The sequence below is a fragment of the Rhinatrema bivittatum genome, chromosome 2, assembly GCF_901001135.1.
Source record: "Rhinatrema bivittatum chromosome 2, aRhiBiv1.1, whole genome shotgun sequence".
Taxonomy (NCBI): Eukaryota; Metazoa; Chordata; class Amphibia; order Gymnophiona; family Rhinatrematidae; genus Rhinatrema; species Rhinatrema bivittatum.
The window spans coordinates 476,473,480-476,501,292 of record NC_042616.1 but is presented as its reverse complement, the minus strand read 5'-3'; positions in this window follow the sequence as shown (position 1 = coordinate 476,501,292).

Genomic DNA, 27,813 nt, shown 5'->3' with positions numbered 1-27,813 from the left:
TACTGTTAAGTCTCCTAGCGCAAATATTGACTTTCTGCATGCAGTTTCTCACTTACCATCCCTCATCCACCTGTGAGCTTTATTTACCACGTGATAGATCACCTGGAGGCTCAGTTATTTGTGCTAGTGCTTCAGTGCAGCAGTGCAGTTTTGCGCTTGAAGCTGGAGGGTTGTTTATTGAATTATACTGATCTCTGACATAGAAAGATAATTTTTCTTTTTTTATGACTATTCTGTAGTTTTGCATAAGAAATATTAGAGATGTGAATCGTGTCCTCGATCGTCTTAACGATCGATTTCGGCTGGGAGGGGGAGGGAATCATATTGTTGCCGTTTGGGTGTGTAAAGTATCGTGAAAATCGTTAAAATCGTGAGCCGGCACACGAAAACCCCCTAAACCCCACCCCCGACCCTTTAAATTAAATCCCCCACCCTCCCGAACCCCCCCCAAATGCCTTAAATTACCTGGGGGTCCAGCGGCACACTAAAACACGGCACACTAAAACACGGCACACTAAAACCCCCTAAAACCCACCCCGACCCTTTAAATTAAATCCCCCACCCAAATGCCTTAAATTACCTGGGGGTCCGTAGCCTTAAATTACCTCCGTAGCTGCGGTCCGTAGCTAAATCGGGGGAAGGGGGAGAGCAGGAAAAGCGGCACACTAAATCGTGTAGTCTTCAGCCGGCGCCATTTTGCAAAATGGCCGCCACAAAATGGCGGCGGCCATAGACCAAAACGATTCGACGCAGGAGGTCGTTCCGGACCCCCGCTGGACTTTTGGCAAGTCTTGTGGGGGTCAGGAGGCCCCGCCAAGCTGGCCAAAAGTTCCTGGGAGTCCAGCGGGGGTCCGGGAGCGATTTCCTGCCGCAAATAGTTTTCCGTACGGAAAATGGCGCCGGCAGGAGATCGACTGCAGGAGGTCGTTCAGCGAGGGTTCCGGACCCCCGCTGAATGACCTCCTGCAGTCGATCTCCTGCCGGCGCCATTTTCCGTACGGAAAACGATTTGCGGCAGGAAATCGCTCCCGGACCCCCGCTGGACCCCCAGGAAATTTTGGCCAGCTTGGGGGGGCCTCCTGACCCCCACAAGACTTGTCAAAAGTCCAGCGGGGGTCCGGAACGACCTCCTGCGTCGAATCGTTTTGGTCTATGGCCGCCGCCATTTTGCGGCGGCCATTTTGCAAAATGGCGCCGGCTGAAGACTACACGATTTAGTGTGCCGCTTTTCCTGCTCTCCCCCTTCCCCCGATTTAGCTACAGACCGCCGCTACGGAGGTAATTTAAGGCTACGGACCCCCAGGTAATTTAATGCATGGGGGGGGGGGTTCGGGAGGGTGGGGGATTTAATTTAAAGGGTCGGGGTGGGTTTTAGGGGGTTTTAGTGTGCCGTGTTTTAGTGTGCCGCTGGACCCCCAGGTAATTTAAGGCATTTGGGGGGGTTCGGGAGGGTGGGGGATTTAATTTAAAGGGTCGGGGGTGGGTTTTAGGGGGTTTTAGTGTGCCGGTTTTCCTGCCCTCCCCCTTCCCCCTTCCCCCGATTTACGATTTTTTGACGATAAATCAGGGGAATTGGTATTGTATCGTGGCCCTAACGATTTTTGACGATTTAAAATATATCGGACGATATTTTAAATCGGCAAAAAATGATTCACATCCCTAAGAAATATATATATGAGGTAATATTCAGTAAGCTGGTAAGCAGCCAAGTTATCTTGCTATAATTAGCTGGATAACTTGTACTGGATATTCAAAAGGATAAACATTGCACCAAATATTCCCAATTAAAGTTATTCGGCAAACCTTAGCTGGATAATTTTAAACCCTGAAAACCCAAATGACAAAATTGAAGAGCTACTGTCCTCACTCAATACAATCAAACATATACAATATGTGAGGATTAATTTTGTCTTAACATTTCATCCATTTGTTTTTCACCTTCAGAAATTGGTATCAGACTGCGTGCTCAATCGCTTAGGCTCTTGCCCTATACAGGGCTAGAACCTCTTTCATGATGGCAATGGCACTAGAATAGTAACTTCATTTACCAATTTCACTAATGTACTCTTTTTATTATATATAGCAATTTTTAAATTTTAATCGTTTTAAATTTTTTTTACTTATCTTGCCAAATTCATGACAGCACTGACAGGCAGTGCTGTCAACCAATATGTGTGTGTGATTGCTAAAATTCTACCCTCCCGACATTGCAATGTTTCGGCGGCACAGCTCGCCTGCTTCAGGGGATTCCTCCTGATAAGAGAATATGAAATACCATTTTCATTAGTACACTATTCACATTTACTAATATATTTTGCAAACATTGTACTATTAAACATAGAACGCACATCTCTTTACTATCCTTTGCCAGTTTTTTTCAGCGCAAAACTTGCAGCGCACATGCGCTCAATATACATTCACCATCACTCCCTTATTTTTAAACCTCCCACTATCTTCAACAACTTTACTGTTTCCATTTCAATAAGATTCCTTTCAAACATTATTAGACATAAGATGCTGGTACCCTGCCCACCCGTGACGTCATCGGGGCGGGACGCTGAGCCCTTAAAATCGGCTCAGCAGCGGCGCTTGTCGTCGCCGGCGCTTGTCCAAAGCCGCGCTTCCTAAGGGGCGCGCGGCTTAGTGCGGCTTCATGTCGGATTCGTAAGGAATTCAAAACAGTAAGGACACTGTTGGATTTGTAAGTACTCTCTAACACTCCCACTTCACCAGGGGATTACATAAAGTAGCGATCAACTCAGCTAAGTAAATATTTCCCACTTAACTTTTCTTTCCTTGGTATGCCACACTCTGCCCGGAAAAGGAGGGATAGAGAGAGGCCCATTATGGAACCATTAGCTAGTCCGGTGTTGGGCCTAATGGATGCCCACATCAGAAGGGGAGCAATTATACCGGGTGATGTTTCACTTGAAGGTGTGCAGGAAGGCACAGCACACCTTCGTGACTGGGAGATCTCACTATCCCCGGATCAGAGGTCCCCCCCTGATAATCCTGCAGTGGTAAGAACTGTACCATTAAAGGATACTCTGGCACCAAATCAAAGTGGTGACCATGATATAACCTTGGGATTAACTATGGACCAAACTGCAGGAATGGCTGTTAGGGCCAATATTTCAGAGGGGGAAGTTATAGAAGAGTGTTTGATGTCTCAGGAGAATTTAATTAGTTGTGAAGTTCCTGACATTATCTCAATTGATAGACCAGCTGAATTCTCTTTAGAAGTGATATGGGAAACCTTGGTGGTGTTAAATAAAAATGTTACAATGCAATTAAAACCCATTGTGAAAAATATAGGAATATAGGTCAGGAGGCCCCCCCAAGCTGGCCAAAAGTTCCGGTTGGGTCCAATGGGGGTCCGGGAGCGGAGGCGCGGAGAAGCACGTGACATCCGCATCACACCGACGTGACGCCGACGTCACGTGCTCCTCGCAAAGAAATACAGGGATGGCTTCCTGACTCCCTGCTGGACCACCATGGAGTTTTGGTAAGTCTTGGGGGGGGATTAAGGAGGGTGGGGTGTTTACATTTTTATTTAGGGAACCGGTGAACTTATGGACAGACCCTCAACATGGAATTCTCCATATGTCCATATTGAACGAAATCGACCTTCAACTTCAACTTATCAACACAAACATTTTGTCTGCACATCCCTATTATTTAGTAGGGATGTGTATTCGTTTGTGATGAAATAGGAAATAGAGATGATATTTCCTATTTTGTCGCAGTTCGGGGGGGCAACGAAATGATAAGAAAACCCACAAAATTTTGTGTGGTTTTCTTACCATTTTTTTGGGGGGTGAAAGGGCACATAAAAAAAAAAAAACCAAGCCCACCCCAACCCTTCAAATTTAATTAATTGCAACCCCCCAAGACTTGCCCCCCCCCAAGACTTATCAAAATTCCCTGGTGCTCCAGAGGGGTCCCGGGAGCGATCTCCCCCTGTCGGGCCATCGGCTGCCACTAATCAAAATGTCACCAATGGCCTTTTGACCTTACCATGTGACAGGGGCTAGTGGTGCCATTGGCTGGCACCTGTAACATGGTAGGAGCAGTGGATGGCCCACACCACTTTTTAAGATGACACCAGCTGTCCATTGCTCCTACCATGTGACAGAGGCCAGCCAATGGCACCAATAGCCCCGTCACACGGTAAGGGCAAAGGGCCATCGGAGCCATTTTTATTACTGGCAGCCAATGGCCCGAGAGCAGGAGCTCACTCCTGGGACCCCCGCTGGACCATCAGGGAATTTCAGCAAGTTTTTGGGGGGGCAGGAGGGTAGGGGGGATTGCAATTAATTAAATTTGAAGGGTTGGAGGGTTTGTTTGTTTTGTTTTTTTTACAACCCCATTGTAATTAATTAAATTGGAAGGGTTGGGGGTGGGTTTCAGATATTGTTTTGGAGTCAGCCGAAATAAAATTGGCCCGAACCACAGGAAAACAAAATTTCCCACGACAGGCCGATAACGAAGGCTGAACCAAAAGACAGTATTCCAAATGAGGAATCACCAGAGACTTATATAGTGGCAATATCATCTCCCTTCTTCTGTTGACAATTCTTCTGTTGACCATTCCTCTCCCTATGTAGCCAAGCAACTTTATGGCTTTTACCATGGCTTTATCCATCTGTTTGACCACCTTACGATCATAAGATACAATCACCCCCAGATCCTACTCCTCTTTCTTTCGTGCTTAGAATAATTTTACCTCTAATATTGGACCTCTCCCTTGGGTTTTTGCAGCCTGAATGCATTACTATGCATTTATTTAGCATTAAATTTTAGCTGCCAGACCATAGACCATTCTTCAAGCTTTGCTAGATCCCTCCTGTTTTCCACACCTTCCTGGCTGTATACCAGGTATCAACAGCAAACATACTATCTCATACCACATGGGAAAAATGTGGGAAAATGTTGAAAATAATTGATCCCTTATGCACACCGCTAGTAATGTCCCCCTCCTCAGAGTAAACTCCAAATACCATTAACTTTATCGCCTCCTACTTAGCCAGTTTCTAACCCAATCAGTCATTCTAGGGTCGATACCTAGGGCATTCAATTCATGTATGAGTGACCTATGCAGAACCTGTGAAAGACCTTACTGAAATCCAGTTACCCTACATCTAACACTCTCTCTTGAACCAAGTCTATTGTCATCCAAGCAAATAAATTGATCACATTCATCAGACAAGATCTGTCTCTGGTAATCTGGTAAAACAATGCTGTTTTGAATCTTGCAATCCATTGGATAACATAAACTTCACTGCCCTCATTTTTCACAGCAATTCCATAAAATCTCACCATAGAGTTCAGACTAACAGGCCTGTGGTTTCCAGCCTCCTTCTTGCATCCATTCTTTTGAATAGGAACCACAGCTGTCCATTTCCAGTCCTCTGGAACTCTGAAAAAGCTTTGGAAAGGTCAGCCAGCATTACTGCCAGAACTTCTCTAAGTTCCCTTAGTACCCTGGAACGTATTCCATTTGATTTAATTGCCTTATCTACTTTTAGTTAGCTCTTCACAAGAACACATTACTGAAAATCAATTCAAAATTACCCTCATATTCATCCAGTTTACTTGTAATAAAAAGCAGTCCTAAACATTGTCCACTATAGTTAGGCACATTTCTTTAGTACTTGTGTTTCTTTTAGAAGGCCTATTTTAGCCATAAGCTAATGTTTTAATAAAACTTGTTTAAAATAGTAGCCTGCTCAAATTATTTCTCATTCTAAAGTTAGTGCCTGGAAGAATTTCCATATATTCCATGATATATTGCTATATTTTTACCCTATAATCAAGATGCCTATCGATGCACATAGCTGATTTATATTCTGTGCATATTCAGCAGAAGGAACTTACATTTGACAGTTGGAAATTAAAGAAGACAGTTCAAGTATGAAAAATGCAATGAGTCCTGGAGGCATGTAATTATAGGCTTTTGTCTTCAGCTAATCACATTTGAGTAATCAAAGTGAGCAGTATTATTGGATTTACTATCTATATTCATACACTGTGCTTAGAATTTGTGTTGTAGTGACATGGTTGGCCATGTAAAGCTGTGACCTAATATTTTCATTATAAGTAAGAATTGTAATAGAGTTCTTTCCAATAGATTAAAAAGAAGAGTAGTATATAATATACACAGCCCTCACTACTGCTTAGATATATTTTGTTATTACAAATGTAAAATGTTCTTGCTTTCATTAAATAGCACCCTTTCTTCTAACCTCCTACAACACAACAGCTAAAAAGAGGCAAAGTGCCAGCTGCTATGCCACTTCAACAAATGAATAGCATCCCACTGACATCAACAACACTGTATTGGGTTTCAGTGAGAATGGAAAAGTAGCAAAGCTGACTGGAATTCCGTGACAGGCAGCTCAGTTGTATTCTGTAAGCGTCATCTCTCACACATTTGGGTAGAAGGAGTAAAGGATAAGGAAAGTGAGGAAGGTAATGCTTTCAGAACAAATGTGAGAGAACACTGTGATATAATAAGAAACAGCATATGCAAAACTTTGACTTATTGCAAACTGCAGGCACATTTTATTTTAAAGGATGTTTCTGAATATTTGAGAACTTTTAAAAATTCAAATGAGGAAAGTCTGCCTCCAGTTTGCTACCTTTGTTTAAATAATACCATTATCTTTCCACTACATGTGGAAATAGTGTACAAATAGTAGGGAACATATCAAACAGTTCAGCAAGCTGATAGAACTTTGAGATTATGTATACAGTTGCTGCTTGATGGGGGAGGGTGGGGGGAGTCAACCCTAACATTTAATCCCATTTTGGTTTTACCCTCTTAGTGGCTAAACACTTCCAGTCCTGCCTTTCCAAGAGCATCTGGAACTTCAGAGTACCTACATGCATTATGGATGTGCAGAAAGAAAAACATTTTCAGTTCATTCAGCCAGTTCATTGGGAGCCATATTTGATTCATTAGTTTCAATGTTTGTTTTTTTTGTTTTTTAATTTTTTTAATTTTTTATTTATGCTGCTTTTGACAATCTTACATAGAAGAAAACAAAGAAATAAATGCAGATTTTTCCATATTATTATAACAATGATAACTTAAGTATATATCTCTGGTCTGCACAAAAAAATGTAAGAGGTAATGCTCCAGGATTGAGAAAGAAATTTGAGCGGTCTAAGGAAAACAGGTAAACCTTTTACAATTGAAAAGAGAAGACAAACCTAGATAAATATATTTTACTGCTTCGTTCCTGATGCTAATTTTCATGGGGGAGAAGATTCAAGAAACTTTTTTAACTGTGTTATCTCAAAATAAACATATTTTTGACCATTTCTCCAAACTTCGCACCTACATGGATATTTTACAATCATTTTCCCACCTTTACTTTCCACGTCTGATCTTAATTCTAGGAATTTTTTTCTCCTTAATTGGGTTATTCTGGAAAGATCTGGGTAGACAGCAACGTGACGTTTAGAGCTGGGGGCTGGAGTTTAAAAGCCAGTCTCTCTCGGCGCTTGTCGCCGTCCCGGCGCGTGTCACTACCAGGGAATATTTGGACTTGACTGGACATAAGTAAAGTGTGTAATCACTCTTATATTTTCTCTCTGCTCCCAACCCGCCCAGGTTTGAATGTTAAATTGTAGAAGACTTGGAGAAAAGTAATATCTGGTATCATTACACAATTCCTCAATAAAATGCCGCATACAAAAAGAAAGGCAAAGATAAGAGAGGTAACAACACCCTCTCTATCTGAGCCATATCAATCTCAGATACCAGCTTTCTTTTCGTCCACTCCTAGAATAGAGCCGGAGGAGGTGGTCATTGTAGATAAAAGCACTGAGCGTGTGCTTAATCTACCGACCGAAATATCATTGAGCCCTGGAGCTCCGTGTACCCCTCCACCGCCACAAGTAAATTCTTTGGAAGTATCAAAAATGTCCTCATCCTTAAGTGAAGGCAGTGGAGAGGTCCTGGCTAATAAAGGGAATGAAGAATCAGGAACAGGAACAGACCTGAAAGTTTTACCACCTAAACCAAACGAAATAACACTTGATTCCCTATGGTCTGCTATTGCATCTCTCGAAACTGCAATAATAAAACTAACACAGCAAACTACAGATGCAAATCTGCAAACAAAAAATTTGGAATCTTCATTAGAAAAAATGAACAAGGAAAAACAAGGAGTGGAATTAAGATTGAATGCGCTTGAAACCTGCCATCAAAGGTTTACAAAAACGGAGATATTACATAACAAGAGATTAGAGATGATTGAAAATCAACAAAAGTACTTAAATTTAAGAGTACTTAACTTCCCCAAGCTCAAACTAGTCTCACCCTTGGACATGTTTAAGGAATATTTAACATTTATATTGAAATGGCCTGAGAAATCAATGCCTACTATATCAAAAATATACTATGTGGATATTAAGAGTAACATAGCTGAGGGAAAGAAAGAGGAGGAATTGTCATTAAATTTATCAGAAGTGTTAGAAATGACATTAGAATAAAAAATTGAGGATAGAACTACCCTACATGTTAGTTTTGTTTTTGCAATAGATAGGGATGCTATATTCAGATTGTTTATGAAGAAGAGAACAGAACTTTTCCACGGTGGAATGTTTTTTTTTTCATTTATTTGTTTCATTAGTTTCATTCATTTGCCATGAAAAACTCTGGGGGAAGTACTACAATCTATTATGGGCTCCAAAATAGCGATTCTTTTAACAAACCTAATAAAACCTGTGAGAAGAAATCATCAGAAGGGGGAAAGAACAACGAGGTATTTAGAGTGTGGCAAAGTGGCATCAAAAGTGGCATAAATAGTAGCCTAAGGCTTCACAAAGGGGTACCAGACTTATAGGATTGGCAGGAGTTTTCTGATGCAATGGGAGTAAAGCAAAAAAGTAGCAAGAGGAGGAAGAACACCTCAAGGTTTAAAAAGAGGATGCCAGCCCAGAAGTAGTGTCATGGATACTTGATGGCATCACGAGAGGCAAAGTGACACCAAAAGTGGCATCAGCATCCTAAGGCACATGAAGGGGGAATGAAGTGAAAAACAAGACAGAAAAAAATCCCAAAGCTCAGATAAAAGGACAAAGAATCAGAAAGAGTTGTAACAAGATTTCAAAAGTATAGGTGAAAAGCAGCAAGGTCAAGAAGACCTCAAAGTCTATGAGCTGGAGTGTGCCAGGAAGGTGCAGTGGCAGAAGGAAGTGAAGAATCCCAAGGTGTAAAATCTGCACATGGCAGCCTGGACAAGAGTACAAGGATCCATTGGATTAGGATGAAGGGCATAGCATTAAAGCAGAGAGGCATGGGAGATGCCAGTCATTCCATTGACAGTACAATTGAATATATAGAAATCCAGAGAGTAAAAAAAACAAAACAAACAAAAAATAAAATCTAATACCCAAATCAAACCTTCACTCAAAATAGCAATGCAGCACAAATTTATTTTTAGTATATATTGAATGACTTTGCATTAAAGGACCTCATTATCAAGGCACTTAGACTGCACTATTAAATGTGATGTCTTAAGGTTTATTAACTGAGCAAGTGCCTACGTTACATTTATAATCATTGGCCTGGGGTAAATTCAATCATTGATCCCAGGAGTATATATATATTTTTTAGAATATTTTTACAATGCAATTAAAATAATCTTCTTGCCACTAGTAAGAAAAAGCAAAGTGCCCCAAAACTTATCTTAGAGCTCCAAATAGGGAAAAAGACTGAGCTTGCTGACAATTCATTTAAATCCACAGGAACCGGCCAGATACGATAATGCTGTCACAATGCAGCATTTCAAATGTTATGTCTTCGTCAGGGGTCAAAGTCAGTGCACAGTACTCGACATTAGTCAGTGCGCACGTTATTTCCTGGAGCAAAAAAAAAAAAATAAAACAGTGAACAGCATTGCAAAGTAAAACATTGGACTAATATCTCCGAAATTCCCACAAAGTGCAAAGAATATAGGTGAACAGTAAGATACTTTGTTTACTTAAATAATTTATTGGGTGGAAACTCATAATGAATTTGAAAAAAGAACAATCAGTGCTAGTCCCCGTGGCATTCTTTTGATAAGCTACATTCCATTGAAGCATACAGATAACTGCCGAGGGGGGATGCCACTTCCTGGCAAAGTATGGCTGCACCTTTCTTGGTTGATCCACCTTTTCAGTAGGATATGTTTGGGTCATGGAGTAAGCCACACACGTCATAAGTAGGTAGGTGCCCAAGTGCACAGCACAGTGGAACAGCGAGTGGGCCATAAATTCAGCAATGAGGGCTTATGGAAAACACTCTTTCACTGGAGACGCTTGCTGCTGGTCAAGGTAAATCGCCCTAAGTCATGCTTGCTAGGTCTGGCCAGGTGCTGGAATTATGGGACCAATATGTCAGCATATCTGTTTCATGACCTCAATGGTCTCTGTGAGTTAGCTTGTCACTGAGATTTGAGCTGCCATCTCCTTTGCTGGCACCGGACATGTGTCTTTCTTCCTTGCTGTTTTTGCAATCTTCTGGGAGAGAAGTGAGGATTGCTTCCATTTTACTGTCCTCAAGAGAGTGCTGCATGACCTGAGGGTGCTGCTCTGACTTGCATTACTGTCTGACCTGAGCAATGATGGTGTTTCCTCCTGTGCTACATCCCTTCTCTGCTTTAACCTTTGGTGCTCTAGTTGACCAGACCTCCTCTGTCAGCATGCTCTTCATATGTGTCAGATTGCTGGCCTGCGGTGCGACTCTTCTTTTCAGATGTGGGTCACATAATGTAAGGAGCATATATGTGGGGTTTCTGGTTACAGGTCCTAGTCTCTCTGTCATCTGCTTTTTCAAGGACACCAAACAGCACAGCAGCTCACCTCTCATTCCCTCTTCCTGTTGAAAGCTCTCCAACCTTTCTAACAGGATGTTTACTATAAGGATGACGTCTCCCAAGATGGAGCTTTTGGCACTCAGCTACTCTGTGGCATCCTTAAAAGGTTTCAAGATTTTCACAAGTTGTTTCTTGACTGACCAATCATGATGCCCTAGGGGACCTTGCACACACTTCTCCATTTCCTGAGACAGATCATGCAAGGGTGTCTGCTACTCTACTAGCCTCTGCAGCATCGAGTAGGTAGAATCCCAGCAGGTACCCACATATATAATGAGATGCTTGTGAAGTATCTCTAATTACTCCTGCTTTTCATGAAGAAGATCTCCCACCTTCACACTTCGATGGAAGTGCCCAGGTATTTTTCTACACTTCTCTAGTAAATCATGCAAGTACACATGCTCTGGGTCCCTGGACCCCAGCCCCAGGGCCTTCTTCACTGCTAGGTGCAGGGTGTGAGCAAAACATTGTACACCCTGATATCCCCCATCAGATACTACATTTACCATATTAGAGACATTATCACTGACAAATAACCCTGTGTTAAGACTTCTGCTTCTGTGATCCACTGCCAGCCCTCCAGCATTTGTCTAATAGCTGTTAAAATATTGGAAGAGGTATGGAATCCATCCATCAGGTGCACAAAGTTCACTTGCATCCTAGTGCTCTGACCCTTGCGATGCTGCTGCCTGCCCCTACCTCAGCCAGGTGTCACAAGTGTGCCATCAGAGAGATGAAGTAGTGTGAGACATTTGTGGATATCCAGATGTCACTTGTGAAATGCACTCTGCTCTCTTGTGCCTTTGCCAGCAGTGCCTGCCTGCAGATGACTATGGCAACGCCTTTACAAACCGGGGATGACATTTCTGCTGAAAGTGGTCCTGGAGCACATGTTATAGTATGACACTAAGAGCTGCAAGAAACTCCTGAGAACCACATTCTCCATGTCCTACAGGGAATCATTGTCTAAAGTGATGATCACACCAATAGTCCTAGTCACCACTTTGGATGCTGCTTACCTCTTTCCCCATGACAATTCCACCGAACACTATCCCATTTCATCCATTGTGGGCTGTTGCTTCTTAAAGCTGGGGACAGCTGATGCTGGCCTGCCACCTGATTTGTGAAAGGAGCCAAAGTCTTCGAAGAAGCTTGAGGAAGACTTGTTACCTTTTCAAATACTAGTGTCCTCTGTCTTACAGAAGGGGATTACTAATTACTGCAATTTCCATCCCCAGTGCATATTGAAGGGGATGCTGCTTCTTCAGGGGATGTTCCATCCCACAATTGCTTCCCTTGGCCCAGTTGCTTCCCTCGGCTGATGTCCTTCTCATAAGAGTTACAACCTACAAATTGTGAGTCCTCCTTCATTATCAAATGGCTCCAAATCACGGATTTTTTTGTGAGCCCTTGCCTCTGTCTGCATCCTTGGAGGTGCATGATGCTGTTGGCACTGAATTGCAGTGGACACAGATGGAGCCTGAGGAACTGGGGAAGAGGAATCACTCATCCTCTCTTCCTGCTGTGTCAGTGTGGCTTTCTCTTCCTCATTAACATCAACCCCTGCCTCCTCCTCCTCTAAGAACATTAGAAATTGCCATACTGGGTCAGACCAAGGGTCCATCAAGCCCAGCATTCTGTTTCCAACAGAGGCCAAACCAGGCCACAAGAACCTGGCAATTACCCAAACACCAAGAAGATCCCATGCTACTGATGCAATTAATAGCAGAAGTTATTCTCTAAGACAACTTAATTAATAGCAATTAATGGACTTCTCCTCCATGAACTTATCCAAATCTTTTTTAAACCCAGCTACACTAATTGCGCTTACCACATCCTCTGGCAACAAATTCCAGAGCTTAATTGTGAATTGAGTGAAACAGAATTTTTTCCACTTAGTTTTAAATGTGCTACTTGCTAACTTCATGGAGTGCCCCCTAGTCCTTCTATTATCTGAAAGAGTAAATAACTGATTCATATTTACCCATTCTAGACCTCTCATGATTTTAAAGACCTCTATCATAGGGATGTGAATCGTGTCCTCGATCGTCTTAACGATCAATTTCGGCTGGGAGGGGGAGGGAATCGTATTGTTGCCGTTTGGGGGGGTAAAATATCGTGAAAAATCGTGAAAAATCGTGAAAAATCGAAAAATCGAAAAATCGCAAAACCGGCACATTAAAACCCCCTAAAACCCACCCCCGACCCTTTAAATTAAATCCCCCACCCTCCCGAACCCCCCCCAAATGACTTAAATAACCTGCGGGTCCAGCGGCGGTCCGGAACGGCAGCGGTCCGGAACGGGCTCCTGCTCCTGAATCTTGTTGTCTTCAGCCGGCGCCATTTTCCAAAATGGCGCCGAAAAATGGCGGCGGCCATAGACGAACACGATTGGACGGCAGGAGGTCCTTCCGGACCCCCGCTGGACTTTTGGCAAGTCTCGTGGGGGTCAGGAGGCCCCCCACAAGCTGGCCAAAAGTTCCTGGAGGTCCAGCGGGGGTCAGGGAGCGATTTCCCGCCGCGAATCGTTTTCGTACGGAAAATGGTGCCGGCAGGAGATCGACTGTAGGAGGTCGTTCAGCGAGGGTTCCGGCGCCTCGCTGAACAACCTCCTGCAGTCGATCTCCTGCCGGCGCCATTTTCCGTACGAAAACGATTCGCGGCGGGAAATCGCTCCCTGACCCCCGCTGGACCTCCAGGAACTTTTGGCCAGCTTGTGGGGGGCCTCCTGACCCCCACGAGACTTGCCAAAAGTCCAGCGGGGGTCCGGAAGGACCTCCTGCCGTCCAATCGTGTTCGTCTATGGCCGCCTCCATTTTTCGGCGCCATTTTGGAAAATGGCGCCGGCTGAAGACAACAAGATTCAGGAGCAGGAGCCCGTTCCAGACCGCTGCCATTCCGGACCGCCGCTGGACCCGCAGGTTATTTAAGTCATTGGGGGGGGGGGGTTCGGGAGGGTGGGGGATTTAATTTAAAGGGTCGGGGGTGGGTTTTAGGGGGTTTAATGTGCCGGCTCACGATTCTAACAATTTATAACGATAAATCGTTAGAATCTCTATTGTATTGTGTTCCATAACGGTTTAAGACGATATTAAAATTATCGGACGATAATTTTAATCGTCCTAAAACGATTCACATCCCTACTCTATCATACCCCCCCTCAGCCATCTCTTCTACAGGATGAACAGCCCTAATCTCTTCAGTCTTTCCTCATAGGGGAGCTGTTCCATCCCCTTTATCATTTTGGTCGCCTTCTATGTACCTTTTCCATAGCAACTATAGGTTTTTTGAGATGTGGCGACAACATACTCAAGGTGTGGCATCACCATGGAGTAATACAGAGACATTATGACATTTTCCATTTTATTCACCATTCCCTTCCTAATAATTCCTAACATTCTGTTTGCGTTTTTGACTGCTGCAGCTGATGATTTCAATGTGTTATCCACTATGATGCCTAGATCTTTTTCCTGTGTGGTAGCTCCTAATATGGAGCCTAACATCATGTAATTACAGCATGGGTTATTTTTCCCTATATGCATTACGTTGCACTTGTCCACATTAAATTTCATCTGCCATTTGGATGCCAATCTTCTAGTCTCGCAAGGTCCTCCTACAATTTATCACAAACCGTGATTTAACTACTCTAAATAATTTTGTATCATCTGAAAATTTGATTACTTTACTCGTTGTATTCCTTTCCAGATGATTTATAAAAATATTGAAAAGCACCGGTCCAAGTACAGATCCCTGGGGCATTCCATAGTTTACCCTTTTCCACTGAGAATATTGACCATTTAATCCTACTTGCTGTTTCCCATCTTTCAACCAGTTTGCAGTTGAGAAGGGTTAGAATACATCTTGTAATTCCAGCTGTGACATGGCCTTTTCATAGATGGCCCTGAACTAACAAGCATCTCATCAATGTCATCCTGTGGGCAAGAATTGCATGCTGAACTGCAAGCAGAGTAACAACAAGCATAGCTTGAACTGAAATTCTGTGAACATAAGTGGTCACATGGCCTGACAAAGTTCTTTACACAGAGAAAGTTATTGAAGTGTTTTTCTAGGATAGCAAGGTCCAACAATGCAAAGCCCATTGTAAGTCCTTCACTCATGACACCATCCTGGCCCTGTTTCTCACCAATTGAAGAAGCACTTTTCCAGGTGGCATTTTCTTTGCCTTTTTTTTTTTGAGCCCTCAGAGCCATGTCATGATCTAAGTGTGCAGTCATTCATTTATCTTCTGTGCTCGGAAGAATGCACAGGAAAGCTACTGGGATTAACACTTGTGCCTTCCACCCGGAGGATTCAGAGTTTATTGGCTTGGAATAAGGGAAATGCTTTGGGGCCAGTTGGTTCTGCTCTCCTGAACACTGGTCATTCATCTGCCAGGCTCAGTCTGATATTGATTTATTTGCGAGACAGTAAATTGTGCATGACCAGTAATAAGTTGCTGATTGAACAGATGAAATAAGATTTCAAATCTGGGCCAGCTTCCCAGAGATATGAATAATCTGGTCCAACATAATATTGTGCTGGGTCTAGCACAGAGCCTGTTAAAGTGATTGACAAGTCTAAAGGAAGCCAATTGAGTTCAGGCCCTTGTGTGATGACCTAGTAACTTTGCATGATCTCATCTGCTTAAACTTAACCAAGTAGTAAATGGAGTTTACTCTAAGGAGAAAAAGGGGATGAGTGGAATGCTTCAGTGATCAGTCCTGGGGCCTTTTTATTTATTTAAAAACTTGTATACTGAAAATTTCCCACAAAATTTGAGTTCATTATGGTTTACAAAGCATAGTCATAAATCATACAGATAACATAACAACAAAACATATGAAATAACCAAAATAAATGAAAATAAACATGTTTACAATGCTTCATCCAAAGGTAGGGATGTGAATCGGGCTTCGGACGATTGAAAATATCGTACGATATTTTCAAAATCGTCAGAAATCGGGGGCTCCCCCAAAACGATAGGAAAACCTCACAGAATTGTTCGTGGGGGTTCTCTTATCGTTTGGGGGAGAGCGGGAAAAACGGTACACAAAAATAACCCCTAAACCCACCCGACCCTTTAAAACTAATCCCTTAGCTTCTCCCACCCTCCCAACCCCCCAAAAAACTTTTTACAGGTACCTGGTGGTCCAGTGGGGGTCCCGGGAGTGATCTCCTGCTCCCGGGCCGTCGGCTGCCACTAATCAAAATGGCGCTGATGGCCCTTTGCCCTTTCCATGTGACAGGGTATCCGTGCCATTAGCCGGCCCCTGTCACATGGTAGGAGCACTGGGGAGTCGGGAGGGTGGGGGAAGCTAAGGGATTAGTTTTAAAGGGTCGGGGTGGTTTTTTTGTTTATCGGCTCGGGCGCAGCCGATAAACAAAACTGCAATTGGGCCGGATGAAAAAAAAACATGATGTGAATCAGAACCGGAATCAGAACCGATTCCGGTTCTGATTCACATCTCTATCCAAAAGTCTCCCTAAAAAGCAGTGTCTTTGCACCCATTCTAAAATTTTTAATATCCGACTCTGCAGCTGTAATGGCAATATGTTCCAACAATCAGGAGCTACATACAAAAATGCTTGCACTTTTTTGTTGGAGTCTATGCAATCTATATGAGGGAACACAAAATCAATGCTGTTCAATAGAATACAAGGTATTTAATTTTCCAATGGATTTCTTCATGCAACAATTTGAAAATAATTAAAAGTAATCGTAATCTCACCCTATATTTTAAAGGCATCCAATGGAAATCAATCATCGCTGGCGTAATATAGTCAAACTTCTTTAAAACCAATACTAGACATGCTGCGGAATGTTGTATCAGCTGCAACATGTGTATCAATTTATCAGGCAAGCCTATACAAAGTGTTCTACAATAGTCAAGAAGGCCAAGGACAAGAGACTGAAGGACAGTCTTAAACATATCAGTCTAAGCAGTTTTACCTTATAAAATGCTATTTTTGAAAGAGATCTTAAATGAGGTTTCACACCAAGTTCTGAATCTATAATCACCCCTAAAATTTTTATTTCCAACAGTATTAATATTTTCACCTGTTCAAACTTTATAGAGGCTAGACTATGTACATAAGGACATATTCCTACTCAATGACGTCTAGTTTTCAGGACATTTAGATCCATTTCTTAACTTCATTCATATACCTGTAGAAAATGTTCAGGAACTTCACTCGGAATATATAGTTGTATATCATCCACATATAGGAAGTATAGCACTCCCAGTGAATACTGAAGTGAACATAAAGAGACAAGATATACATTTAGAAGAATCAAAGATAGGGCAGAATTTTGTGGAAGCCCAGTTGACAAATTGCATCAGGTAGAGTTATGGTTCTTAACGTGAACACACTGCTTCCTTTGTCAAGAAATGATACAAACTAGGGATGTGAATCGGGCTTCGGACGATTGAAAATATCAGACGATATTTTCAAAATCGTCAGAAATCGGGAGCTCCCGATAAGAGAACCCCATGATTTTGTTCCTGGGGTTCTCTTATCGTTTTGGAGGAGGGGGGGGGGGAGAAAAGGCACACCAAAACAATCCCTAAATCCACCCCGACCCTTTAAAACTGTTCCCTTAGCTTCCCCCACCCTCCCGAACCCCCCCCCCCAAAAAACTTTTTACAAGTACCTGGTGGTCCAGTGGGGGTCCCGGGAGCCATCTCCAGTTCTCGGGCCATTGGCTGCCACTAATCAAAATGGCGCTGATGGCCCTTTGCCCTTACCATGTGACAGGGTATCCGTGCCATTGGCCGGCCCCTGTAACATGGTAGGAGCACTGGATGGCCCGCGCCATTTTTAAAGATGGCACCGGCCGTCCATTACTCCTACCATGTGACAGGGCCTGGCCAATGGCACGGATACCCTGTCACATGGTAAGGGCAAAGGGCCATCGGTGCCATTTTTTTTTTAATTCTTTATTAGTTTTTAAATGATTACATCATGTAAATAATAACAAATAAGTATCACAGTACAATTACCACAATACACATTACATAATACGGGGGAGAATATCCAACATTTTCCAAGGAAATTATGTCTATTTAGAGTCCCTTATAATCAAAAGAGGCTCTCTTTAGTCAATACTACCATAAATGGAGACAGGAGTAAATTATTTTAACAAGGTCCTTTTACCTTTAATTTTCAATTTCACTTACTGATTTATCCAATGTCTCTAAATGAACTGGATCAGAGAATCCAAATTTTTTCCCTTTATAATTAATATAACACAAACAAGGGAATTTTAAGAAGAAAGATGCACCCAGAGCCACTACTCGATGTTTTAACGCCAGAAAGTTTTTCCTTCTGGCTTGGGTGGCTCTGGCAACGTCCGGGAATATTTGAACCTTAGATCCACAAAAAGAGACATCTTTATATACAAAGAACTTTCTGAACAGTTTGTCTTTATCTTGTTCAGATACAAAAGTAATAAAAAGGGTTGCCCTATTCTCGATTAAATCCAGAGATTCCTCCAAGAAGGTTGATATACCAATACTTGGAGGTGATTCTGGACTATCACCAGGTATATTCTTTTCCCTTTTCTTCCTTAAATAATACATTTTTGACAAACTAGGAATTTCTTCATCTTTGTACATTAAAACTTCCTTCAAAATTTTTTTAACCATTTCTAATGGGGACAAAAGACGAGTAAGAGGAAAATTTACCACTCTCAAATTTCTTATCCTCAGCTGATTTTCCATTCTTTCTAGTTCTTTATGAATGTTTAAACTATCAGACATAAAAGTATTTTGAGATAACTGAACTAGATGCAATTTCTCCTTTACCTCAGATATATCTTTTTCAAATTTCAAAACTTTTATCCCCTGTTCATTAATTTTTTCAGAATTTACATTTATAATAGAAGACAAAGAGCTGTTCATAAGTTCAATATTATTATCCATTTTTTAAATAGCTTTCCATAAATCTGATAATGTAAGGTTGTCTGGATCTACATCCTGAACAACGCTACTACTAAGAACTGAAGTAGGTTGTATATTTATAACTTCAAGTAAGGATTTCTCAGTCCCATGGTTTTCTGCTTGTGAAACCAAGCTTACTTCCAATGGATTGAGTCCCACTAGTTCTGTAGCCAATTCAGTAGATGAAGATTTACTTGGCTGGGGCGGTAAAACTGGACCTCCTTCTGGGCTAAGGGAAGCAAAGGATAAGCTTCCCAATCCATCCTCATTTGGATAAAACCTCTGTCTTATGACATGTTGATCCATGGGGCCGGTGCGAAATTGAGGCACTGGTGATGATGTAGCTGCCTTGGCTTTTCTCTTTTTCCCCATCTATGCAAAGGAGATTACCCAAAACAGACTCCTGGCCACACTCCCAAACTCTCCCGGACGAAGCCGGACTAAGCCACACGCCCCTTCAGAGCGCGCGGCTTAGGCGACACGCTGGCGGCGGTACGCGCCGTGTCACTGGTCGATTTCAAGCAGTAGCCCCGCCCCTTGATGCAAGCGGGGACGTCCTCAGCTGTAGGTGATGATAGAATCAGGGGCTTCCCTCGGCTCAAGTCCACACAACTCTCACCGGCTGGCAATAGGTTGAAGCACCTTCCTCTTCGCAAGGTCCCAGGGAGAAGTGGCCAGCTGTCCCCTCCGTCTCCTTCTCTCTCTCCCCGATAATCCGCGGGTCACCGGCCAATTTCAAGCCATAGCCCCACCCCTTGACGCAAGCGGGGACGTCCTCAGCTGTAGGTGATGATAGAATCAGGGGCTTCCCACGGCTCAAGTCCACACAACTCTCACCGGCTGGCAATAGGTCGAAGCACCTTCCTCCTGCGCAAGGTCCCAGGGAGAGGTGGCCAGCGGCCCCCTCCATCTCCTTCTCTCTCCCCCGGTGCCATTTTTATTAGTGGCAGCTGACGGCCCCAAGGGCAGGAGATCGCTCCTGGGTCTTCCACTGGACCACCAGGTACTTGTAAAAAGTTTTTTTTGGGGGGGTTCGGGAGGGTGGGGAAAGCTAAGGGAACAGTTTTAAAGTGTCGGGTGGGTTTTTTTGTTTATCGGCTCAGGCGCAGCCGATAAACAAAACCGTGATCAGGCTGCACAAAAAAAAATTAACGATGTGAACCGATTCACATCTCTAATACAAACCACTTTAAAAAAAGTGCGTGCAATATCAATGGACTGCAACTGGGCTAATACAAAACTATGATTCACCATATCAAACACATAATAGATATCCAATTGTACCAGAATTCCTGTTTGTCCTTGTTCTAAGCTGTGCAGCAAGGAGTCAAAAAAGGTAAATCAGTAAAATCTATAGGGTGGATTTTAAAAGGGTTATGCGCGTAATATATGCGTGTAACCCTTTAAAACCCGCTCCTGCGTGCACCAAGCCTATTTTGCATAGGCCTGGCAACGCGCGCAAGCCCCAGGATGCGCGTATGTCCCGGGGCTTGAAAAAAGGGGTGGGAAATGGGCAGGGTGGGGTGGTCCGGGAGTGGGGCGGAGGCCTCCGGCACAGCAACCATTCTGGGGGATTGCACGCCGGCACTCGGCTGGCAGGAGTAAATAAAAAAATAAAGATGGGGGGATTTAGGTAGGGCTGGGGGGTGGGTTAGATTGGGGAAGGGAGGGGAAGGTGGGGAGAGGGGGCAGAAGGAAAGTTCCCTTCGAGGCCGCTCCGATTTCGGAGCCGCCTCGGAGGGTACAGGGAAAGCCATCAGGGCTTCCGTAGGGCTTGGAACATGCAAGGTGCACAAGTGTACACCACCTTTCGCGTGCCGACCCCAGATTTTATTACATGCGTGCAGCTGCACACGCATCTTATAAAATCAGGCATAGATTTGTGTGTGTCAGGTTGCAAGCACAAATCTACGCCCACGCGTAATTCTTTAAATCCGGCGCTATGTATTCTAACTTTGTTGAAACCAACAAAAAGTAATTCAATTGTAGCAGAACACTTTTTCAAGGATATTCGAAAATGAGGGTAGATTCAAAATAGGCTGAGAAGTGGCTATACAGTTAGCTGACAGAGTATTGTCTTTCTGAATATGTTTAACAGCAAAAAGTTTTAAGACATTTGGAACAACACCCTCTTCCAATAAACACTTAACAATTTTTTGTATTATTTTGAAAGAAGCAACTTGCAAATTTGTTCTTAAATAAAAAGGGCATGGACCTAATGTTGATGTTGTCCTCTTCAATGTAGTTATTACAGAAGCAACTTCCTTCAATGATAAATAAGAAAAGGAAAACCATTTAACAATGGTTATATTTGTATTAATATCTAAATCACTTAAGCTAGATGGTTCTACCTGCTTCTGCAGGCTAGTTATTTTCCTGAAAGTAATCTGCCAATTGTTCTCAATCTAGCATTTTTGTTCCACTGTTTTTGGTTTTATATTTAAGCTCTTCACAATTGAAAATAATTCTAAGGGATGATTCAATGAATTCACTAGGGACTGTGTAAAATAAGCCCACTTGGCCAACCGACAGGTTTTCTATATTTTGATATTAAACTTAGATATTCTTGTTTCAAGTTATTAGGACAAGATTTCCTCCAATTCCTCTTCAACATACGCAGCTCTTTTTGTGCTTCCCTTATAGCATCAGAAAATCAGGCTGCTGGCCTGGATCTAACATTAACCCACTTCTCAGATATTAGGCGATACACCAGTATTCCACTTTTCCACTAAAACATCAGTGGGTGCAATTTCACAATTCTGGGGTCCCATAGTTTCACTCCAACATTTGAAAAATTGCTTAGGGTCCACTTTAGGACAATTTGCTTCTTAATTATGACATTTCCTGAAATATTAGAAGATAAGACCCTAACAGTCATAAGATAATGATCAGACCACAAGATATCCTGAACTATGAGATTTATAACAAACTATACTCATTGCTGTGGATAAATTATTAAATTAAAATATAGTCAGCACTATGGTTGGGTGTCATAACTAATTGCTGACAAGACATGGTAGCAAGCACATTCAAAAACTCCTTCACACAAGAATGTACTGGATCATTAAAGTGTATATTAAAATCCCTTAGAAATAATCATTTCTGATAATGAAGAGCTAGGGACATTAAAAAGTCCAATAACTCATGGAATTCATCAATTAGAAGATTTGGAGGAGCATAAATCAAGCAATAATTCTAGCTTTGTATTTTCATCAAAATGGCCTCATTATGTAAAGTCATATCTGCTGGTAAAACCTCTGTTTTACAGTTTGATTAAAAATAATTAATAACCTTCCCCTCACTTATCTATATGTGTTTTATTTATTCAAATATACCTACAGAGGTAGACATTATTCAATAAAATTAAATCAAACACATGTAACCATGATTTGGTTACAAACAATATGTCCAATTTTGACTGGACAATTACTTATTGTACAAATTCTTCTTTATTATGCACTGACCATGCATTTATATACCCCATTTTTAAAGAACTAGGATCTCTGATGCTAACCCATCCTGATTTAGTGTTAATGGGACTGTATACAATTCTGCTCATGTGGTATCATGTTATTTAAAACACACAGGTAAACCAGCATTCCTCCCCCTTCCCTCAATAGTTAAAAGGTTGGACATTACATAAACCAAACACAAAAAAGGAAAGCTGTTATCAAAATCATACCACAATATTACTTTTATTATTTTAATATTAAGAAATTAAATAATTGGGAAAATTCTCAATTTAATTATATCATTATGCTGTTGTGGCGCCTGGCCGCGGTGGCCTGTGGCCAGGCCCCCTACCTCGATCGGTTCACCGGCTCGGGGACCCCCCGACAAGGCAGACCATGCACGGCTCACGACGTGAATTCTCCGGTGTCCTGCAGGCAGCATCGGGCAGAGCGCAGCAGGCTCCGCCCTTTAAAGGGACAGCGGCGCGAAAGCCAGGCCGGCCCCGGAAGATGACATCATCAACCAGGGAGATTTAAACCTCTCCCTGGGTTCAGGAAGTTGCCTTTGCAACAAGGTCTAGTGGCTTTTCTTGCCTTGCTTCCCTTGTGTTCCTGACTTCTGGCTTGACTTCGGATTGATTTTGGATTTCTCCTGCTCGCTGCCTGCCCCGGACCCTTGGCTTGTGTTCCTGACTTCTGGCTTGACTTCGGATTGATTTTGGATTTCTCCTGCTCGCTGCCTGCCCTGTATCTTCGGCCTGGAAGTTTGACTTTGCACTTTGCCGCAGGCCCCAGACCTCTTGCCTGAACTTTGACTCTGCACCTTGCCGCCGGCCCCGGACCTCTTGACTGGACTTCGGCTCCACGCCTAGCTGCCAGCTTCAGACCTTTGGCTTGGACCCCTGGACTGTACCTTGCTGGTCTCCCATAGGGGTAGGTCCGTCTTCGTAACCTAGCCATTCTCCATACCACCTTCCGGAGGCAAGTTCATCGGGGCTGTTCCTCGGTGAGTACCATCCTTCGTTCTGGTCTAAGGGTCCCCATATGCTTCCAAGATATTCACAGCACAGGTAAAATGTCCCAAGTAGGAACAGATGAAATCTAAGGTCTCACTAAGGAAAACCCTTTTTGCAGGCCCTAAAGCTAGGCCCACCAAATGGATGCTCACCTGTGTGGCCCCCTTTTATACATACTCTATCTTCTGACAAAAATATCACTGAACAGTAGAGATGTGAATCGTGTCCTCGATCGTCTTAACGATCAATTTCGGCTGGGAGGGGGAGGGAATCGTATTGTTGCCGTTTGGGGGGGGTTAAATATCGTGAAAAATCGTAAAATCGTGAGCCGGCACATTAAAACCCCCTAAAACCCACCCCCGACCCTTTAAATTAAATCTCCCACCCTCCCGAACCCCCCCCAAATGATTTAAATAACCTGGGTGTCCAGCGGCGGTCCGGAACGGCAGCGGTCCGGAACGGGCTCCTGCTATTGAATCTTGTTGTCTTCAGCCGGCGCCATTTTCCAAAATGGCACCGAAAAATGGCGGCGGCCATAGACCAACACGATTCCACGGCAGGAGGTCCTTCCGGACCCCCGCTGGACTTTTGGCAAGTCTTGTGGGGGTCAGGAGGCCCCCCCCAAGCTGGCCAAAAGTTCCTGGAGGACCAGCGGGGGTCAGGGAGCGATTTCCCGCCGCAAATCGTTTTCCGTATGGAAAATGGCGCCGGCAGGAGATCGACTGCAGGAGGTCGTTCAGCGAGGGTTCCGGCGCCTCGCTGAACGACCTCCTGCAGTCGATCTCCTGCCGGCGCCATTTTCCGTACGGAAAACAATTTGCGGCGGGAAATCGCTCCCTGACCCCCGCTGGACCTCCAGGAACTTTTGGCCAGCTTGGGGGGGGCCTCCTGACCCCCACAAGACTTGCCAAAAGTCCAGCGGGGGTCCGGAAGGACCTCCTGCCGTGGAATCGTGTTGGTCTATGGCCGCCGCCATTTTTCGGCGCCATTTTGGAAAATGGCGCCGGCTGAAGACAACAAGATTCAATAGCAGGAGCCCATTCCGGACCGCTGCCGTTCCGGACCGCCGCTGGACCCGCAGGTTATTTAAGTCATTGGGGGGGGGGTTCGGGAGGGTGGGAGATTTAATTTAAAGGGTTGGGGGTGGGTTTTAGGGGGTTTTAGTGTGCCGGCTCACGATTCTAACGATTTATAACGATAAATCGTTAGAATCTCTATTGTATTGTGTTCCATAACGGTTTAAGACGATATTAAAATTATCGGACGATAATTTTAATCGTCGAAAAACGATTCACATCCCTACTGAACAGCTATAAACGTAAAGCCACAAAATACCTGCCAAACTTAAGTGCAAGTAACATAAAATATGTCGTATAACAAAATAAAAAACAGCAAGGAAAAGTCCCAATCAATAGCTTGAAAGACCTAATAAAACTAAACCAATAAACCTGAACCTAAACAACACAGCAAACCACTCAAAGATTACTATGCACTTATTTGAACACAAAGGATGCTCCTTAGATGTGATTCTTCATGCACACAACTAAGGTGCATGCACATCTGTTCAAAATCTTTATGAGGAACATTGCAGAGGAGTTACAAAGAAAAGTTTGCCTTTTTGCAGATAACACAAACATCTGTAACAAAGTGGACATCCTGAGAGAATAGATAGAATGAGAAATGATCTAAAAAAGCTTGCAGAGTCATCAAATGCTTGTTTGTTAAGATTCAGTGCAAAAAAGTACAGATTCAGGCATTTGTGATCCAGAAATCTGAAAGTGTGTTACGTGTTGGGAGGTGAAGAACTGATGTGTTTTGGCCAGGAAAGAGACCTTGATGTGATAGTGTCTGATGATCTCAAGGTAGCGAAAAGATATAATAAGTTAAAGATCAAAGCCAGAAGGATGCTTATGTGTATATAAAGAGGTATAATCTGAAGAAAAAAGGAAGTAATAATGCCCCTGTACAAATCATTGGTAAGGCTTCACCTGAATAGAGAGAGACTAGAGATAATCAGAAAAGGCAACCAAAAAGATAAGGCGACCACACCAAAAGCTCTATGAGATGATACTGAAGAATATAAATATGTAGAGGAATGGAGAGATAGGGCAGGATAAGATATAGACATTTAAATATGTGAAAATTATTGTTAACAGTTTCAACAGGAGAAATGTAGAACTAAGCATCATGATGTGATGGATGACAAGCACAACCATAGAAATAATTTTAAACAAAATAAGGAAAATGGAATCTGATAGACAGGAAGCTCTAATTATGATTGAGTTAACCTACAGCCCAATTTGTACTCATTCAGAAACCGAAGGGGAAGAACTAGAAAATAAAGACATTTTCTCTTTCACAAAACTAGAAAGCTTTTGAGGAGAACAGAAAATATATGTGTTATTCTGGCAATTAATTACACATTTACATGGGAACTTTAATAAGAAAAGGGCTCCCAAGTGTAAAAGCTGGGGCCTCAATTGAAGAAATTGTTTTCTCTTCCTTTGGGTAGACCTTGCAAAATCTGGATATGCACTAAATTTTAAACCCAAGAATGTCTCTAAACGGTGATGAAAGAACATTATTTATTTATTTATTTTTAGATTTTTTTTTTTATACCGGTGTTCCTGTATGAAATACAGATCACATCGGTTTACATTGAAACAGAACATAATTTTTTGCCTAGAGGCATTACATAGAACAAGGTTATGGAACTTGGAACAGGGTAAACTAGATCAAAATTAACATTGTGATGTAAACATATTGGCTAACAAGTCTCATTGAGCAGTAAAAACAAAAACAAAAACAAAAACATAAAAGCAAAACAGTAAATATCACATGAGTCCTGACGCAAGAGATTGGATAAAGAGTCGAGAAAAAGTATAGAACCTGGGGAATGCGATGGTGAGGAACTCTTACTGGCTGTAGGGGAAAAAACATCCCTTTCATCCATTCTTAATGTAGTGTCAATGGTATGATCTGATCTTTCAGTAGTTTCCAAAATGTTAGTAATATCTAATTCAGGAGATTCTGGCATAACAACCTGAAATACGTTTCTAGTAGTAGAATCCTTCTTAAATGAGGGGATTATAGTATACTCTAGACATGAAAGATAAAGTTGATGCAGGAATTTTCAAAGTCTGAATAAGATATTTTTTCCACATGTCCCTGGGTAGAACCAAAGGGTCTTTAGGGAAATTTATAAATCTAAGATTTTTTTCCCCTTATTTGGTTTTCTAATTCTTATTTGGTTTTCTAATGTTTCTGTCTTATTTAACAGCATCTGATTTTCTCTCATAATATTTTGTTGAAATTGAGAAGATTCTATAAATATGCTCATAATTTCACTTTGAGAACTGTCTGCAGGAAAACCCCTGCAGACTGTGCAACCATGTGGGCAGATTTGAAAATTGCACCCAGGAAGACTACAACTAATAAGAATTAACTGTTTTCTGTATATTTAGGAAAGGAAATGCCAGGTTACTATTTTCAAATAAATGCTCTTCTAGAAACTGAATGGGAGGTACTCATTTGAAAATATGACCCCTGAGGTTGAACAAAACAGAAAACCGAAAAGGAGAATCAAAGGGCCAGATATTCAAACCTACGCGCAGGCGTAGATTTGTGCGTGCAACCTGGCGCACACAAATCTACGCCTGATTTTATAACATGCGCGCGCAGCCGCATGCATGTGTTAAAATCCAGGGTTGGCGCGTGCAAGGGGGTGCACACTTGTGCACCTTGCTCGCGCCGAGCCCTAGGGGAGCCCCAATGGCTTTCCCCTTTCCCTCAGAGGGAACTTTCCTTCTGCTCCCCTCCACCTTCCCCTCCCTTCCCCTATCTAACCCGTCCCCCAGCCCTACCTAAATCCCCCCCTACCTTTGTTTTCAAATTTACGCCTGCCTCTGTGCAGGTGTAACTTGCGCACGCTGGCCGGCTGCCAGCACGTGAACCTCCAGCACGGCCGCTGTGCCAAAGGCCTCGGTCCCACCCCTGGACCACCCCCAGACCATCGCCCATGCCCCCTTCCTGCCCCCGCCCCTTCCCGCCCCTTTTTCAAAGCCTGGGACAAATGTGCGTCCCAGTGTTAGCGCGCACCACCGAGCCTATGCAAAATAGGCTCGGCGCGCACAGGGGCAGGTTTTCCCGGTTATGCTCGTAAGTTATGCAGGTAACCCTTTGAAAATCTACCCCAAACTGTTTTGTTGGTTTTAATGATCTCTGCCTAAGAATCATCTTCTTCTGAAATGCAATAGCAACAGAGATTACACTTAAGAATAAATTAGAAAGTATTTTTTAACTTTTTATTTATTTAATTTTTTAATAATACAAAGAACAAACCTTTGCACAGTAACAATTGAGAGAGACATGAAAGATATACAAAAAATTAAACACAATAATATACAAAAGAAGAATCTCTTCTCCCCCATAATAATCATAAAAATGGGTGGGAATCAGAAACTGAGGAAAAAATAAGAAATCACAAAAAAAGTAAAGAGGACGTGGATATTATCACATACTAAAAATAAACCAA